Genomic DNA, 4,417 nt, shown 5'->3' with positions numbered 1-4,417 from the left:
TTAATTAAAACCTTCGTTCCAGATTAGGAGCCCCAGTAAAAGCTATCGGTGACTTGATCTAAATTAAGGATTTATACTTGCAAAGGTAAATACTTTTGACTTATTTCCCCTATATGGGCTTGGGTTACGGTATATTAATACCGCTTGATTGAGCATTATATAATTCCATCGCTTAGGTGGTTAATTGATTAAATATGATTGGCTCATTTAAACAGTTTTGTTGCTTATAAGCCTTTGGGGGGTTTAATGACCGTTGTCCCGGATATCCTCGGCATCATTTTACGAAATGGCCACGACCATCGACATCCCGGTGTAGGCGTACACCCGGTATAAAGTGTCGACATTAAAACTAAAAGACGTAGCCGTTGGTTTCTGTACTACGGTTTTACGCAAACGTGGTGTGTCTATAAATCTTTAACCCGGCACGACCTGGGCTACTGAACGCATAAAAGAACATGTAAAACGTTCACAAGATCATTATGAATTTTCCCAAGTTATAAAAGAGTTTGTGCCTTGTGCATTCAAATCAATTTTAATAAACATTTTCAAATGTGTCAGTTGAATGTATTTACCAGTGTAAACTGACGTATTTTCCCCAAAAAGATTAAGTGCAGGTACCTAAACGTAATTGGCTGGTATTAGCTCCCTAGCGTCGGGATAAGTCTCGCAAACTTGATTGCAGTATCTGATGGAACAATACTTTATATTTAATTACGATCCACTGTGGATATTCAACTTCTGTAATACATTGATATTATGATCAGAGGTTGGAATTTATATATTTATCTTATGCTTCCGCTGTGCATTATATAATTGTGTGGTTTGACTATATGTTGCCAACATCGTCACGGTAATCCCCCACCGGGCCCACCGGTGAGACACGTGGAAATCGGGGTGTGACACCCTGGCTTCTTTTTCTTTTTTTTTTTTTTATCAAATATATATCACATTTACACATTAGCCCCCTTGTCTTTCAAGATATGTTTAAATTTGTTATTTCCTATACTAACTTGACCTCTTTTCTTAATTTAACTTAGTTACACATATGAATCTAAACTTACTGTCATTTTCTTACGGTACCATTTTACGGTCACCATTTTCTGTTATTTAACATCAAGGAAATAATATTATTTCATAACATACGGATTTGGGGTGTTACAGTGCATTTATATGTTATTGAATCTTTCCTACCAGTGGAAACAATAAAGTTGGGATTTATAGGTTAGACACACATCAAGGATGCAGCAGATCGCTATGGATGTCAGTTGTGTGGATCCAACATATCGCTATGGAAGCAAACATTGTGGTTCTTCTCTAAGCCATGCTCTTTAGGTAAAAAAATCAGGTATATACACCCGTGAATAATTGTTTTATTTTTACTATTTGCTTACTAATATTATTTTTTTTTTGTTTCTACTGATTATTGTGACATAGCATTATTCGATGGTAGATGATCCAGAAGACAGTGATAGTGAAGATGATGAAGATGAACAAACCGGTTAGACTGAAATCGAAATTCGCCTCTTTGTTTTTCATTCTATCACATTAGGTACCTTCAATATTCAGCGAGAAGTCATTCTTTTTGTTTATTTTGTTTATTTGGATTATTAATTGTTGTTTCTAATTCTTAAGGAAATTTTCTGCTTGCAACAAAACAATCGAAAGACCTTTTGTCCTATATGCAATCGGTCACAAAGGTTATCCGTTCGATTTCGAGTGATTATGTTATTTGGTTTCAAATTTGATGATGTGGAATTATGGGTCCTCTTTCAGTGTCGTCTAAAGAGGTCTCGAAACCATAATTCGATAGTTCTTCCTTAATTGTCAACTGTTGACTAACGATTTGATTCTACTTGTGAAAGAAAATTGTGAGTATAAGTTAAATATGATAATCGCTTTTTGGTGATATTGGGATTAATGATTTCATTCGTCGTAATCGCTCTTCTACTTTTCCCTTTCGTAGTGCTAATGATTATAGTAATCTACGATAATGAAGAAACGGTACCAATCGGTAAATGAATGATGGTTTTCTCATTTGTTGATTGATGTGCATCTTTTCTAACTGTTCTCTTTGCTTTTGAAAGGGACTATCTGCCTCAATCTTATCTCTTTATCTTGGAAAATCTGAGCTATCGTTTCTCCCTTCAAATATCTAGGTATTACAGAGAATTGTCTTGCTATTGCAATTACTTTTTACATACATACCTTTTGTTTTATTTCGGCGTATTCCGAAAAAGTGGGCAGTGAATGCTGGCGTTGATGTGTAATTGAAGGTGCGTGTAAGGAATCCGGCATGAATATGATGCAGAATCTTCTTACACCCTTCATGGTACCCGCCTTGGTAGCTTGTGCTGTAATACGTTAGTAATTTTATTTTTTTTCATTTCCAAATTGTTTTTATTTTGTGTACAGATTTAATTTCTTTCCTTTGATTTAAAATGGAGGATGTTGTGATAAAGCAAGATGAGCTGAAGGTATATTTTTTTATAACTACTGATGTTGTAGATCTTATCTTCTTATTGTTGACATATTACATGAAGGTGATTTTTTTATTTATTTTGAATTTCATAAAGACGATTACATGATGGGAAATCAATTTTTGTTATGGACCAGAAAACGTTAACAGTTGGTGATTAGCTTGCAACATTGCTGATGAAAAAGATAGTGATAGACTGGTAGTGCTGAGATTATTTTCTACGTGTATCATTTCAGTCCTTACAAATCCCAATTTGAGTTAGAAAGTAGTGGTGAGGTAATGTTTGTTTTTAATTTTGAATTGCAGTCTGATTACTTATATAGATTTGTACACTTTGTGACAATGTATATTAAATTTCTGATGACGGGGGTAGCTCAAACCTTAATAAACCTGATTAGAAACACAACAGCTTAAAAGGTTGAAAGGTTAAAAGGTTCGGAAATAAGTCCAACGGTCATGAACAGTAAAAAGACAAGTCAGAGCCTTGTCACATCACTCTCTGCGTGTCCAACACTCTCACAGCTGTAAAAGAGAGTATGTGCACAGAGAACACGCTTTTACCCGCAGGTCTAAACCCTTCAACCCTCAAATGGGCAAGTCCCTCACTGTAGCCAAGGATCACTGGTCAAAGGCTTCCTCTTATAGAATATTCTTTCCCTATAAATAACAGCCTCTTGCCATTCATTCCAGCCATTCAGGATCAGCAGATATCACCCTAGCTCTCTGATTCTCCTTCTCCCTCTTGAGAATTAGCTTCATGCTTGCTTCTCTTCTTCACACTAAATAATTCATCTTCTCCAACGATCGCTTTCTGGGTTGATTTCTAATCAGCTCAAGATCTAAGGAGGATAAAAACAATACTAGTGAACCTCTCTCCACGTCTTGCAAACGTGGGGGGACCCCACGACCTGCGTTAGGCTAATCTAACCCCTAAACCCTTTTACCCAGAGATATCGCTACAGGCCTTGGTCTTGTATTTGTTGCATCAACAAGTTGGCGCCCACCGTGGGGCTACGCCGCTAACTTTATCTTAAAGACCAGTTGTGTAGCTCCAATTTCTCTTTACATCATGTCTGAAAGCGAGTCTCTCGGTCAGGTAAATCAGGTTCCTAACAACACCGATTTAACACCAAGTTCCGGTCGGATCTCACCGGTCAAATCTACATTTCTTTCTACTCCCGGAAGTACTCCACCGGGATATGTTCCCGGAGTTCACTTCTTTTCAAACACCAACCCCATCTCGGTCAGGGGTTGCACCTACTCAAATCGATGCAATGCATACGCCAGAACGCATAGATCTAACACCCGAGGGAGTAGCTAGAAATTTCTTACAACTGAGATTTCTTCTCAACTAGCATGTGAGCTTAGAAAGAAAAAAAAGGTGAGAATAAGATTAAATTATGAGGAATCTGAACCCTCATTATCACATGGCCCTTCATCTCTTCCTTTTAGCAGCTCACGTTCAGCCACATCTTACCTTGAAGTTGGTCCTAGTGTGGCAGACCAACCACTCAAGCCTTTAAGCTTTTGGGAGGCCAAGTCCAACCGCTTTTCCCTTATTTACCTACCAACCCGTTACAACCGGTGCACCTATGGGGCATAAAACCACTCTTGATCAATTATGGTAAGTCACCAACTTCAAGTGTTCTCCCTCCCATTGCTACTTCGTGAAAACAAGCCATGGCCACCCTGCCTTCGGCTCGTGGTATGGTCATGAACGCATCCATGGGAATGCCTTATACAGTAAGCCTTTAAGGCTTTAACCTTATGACACAGATAATGGCATCTTTTATTAGTACCATCAGAAAGCCTTTAAGAATTTAACCTTATGCCCTAGCTGATGACACAAATTATGGCACAATTTCCTTTGCAGCACGTGAAAGTTGGTTGATGACACAGAAAACCTTCAAGGCTTTAACCTTAATTTCATCAACCAAGTGC

General features: G+C 37.9%; 1 long non-coding RNA gene across 1 annotated transcript; it reads left to right on the top strand.

The window, feature by feature from the left end:
• Positions 1 to 1,181: 1,181 nt before the first annotated feature.
• Positions 1,182 to 2,089, top strand: LOC118485413. The gene is made up of 3 exons (XR_004875978.1): positions 1,182 to 1,332; positions 1,435 to 1,697; positions 1,774 to 2,089. It is a non-coding gene; the product is annotated as an uncharacterized LOC118485413 (long non-coding RNA).
• Positions 2,090 to 4,417: the final 2,328 nt, after the last annotated feature.

The sequence above is a fragment of the Helianthus annuus genome, chromosome 13, assembly GCF_002127325.2.
Source record: "Helianthus annuus cultivar XRQ/B chromosome 13, HanXRQr2.0-SUNRISE, whole genome shotgun sequence".
Lineage (NCBI taxonomy): Eukaryota > Viridiplantae > Streptophyta > Magnoliopsida > Asterales > Asteraceae > Helianthus > Helianthus annuus.
This window is presented reverse-complemented; position numbering and strand designations above follow the sequence as displayed.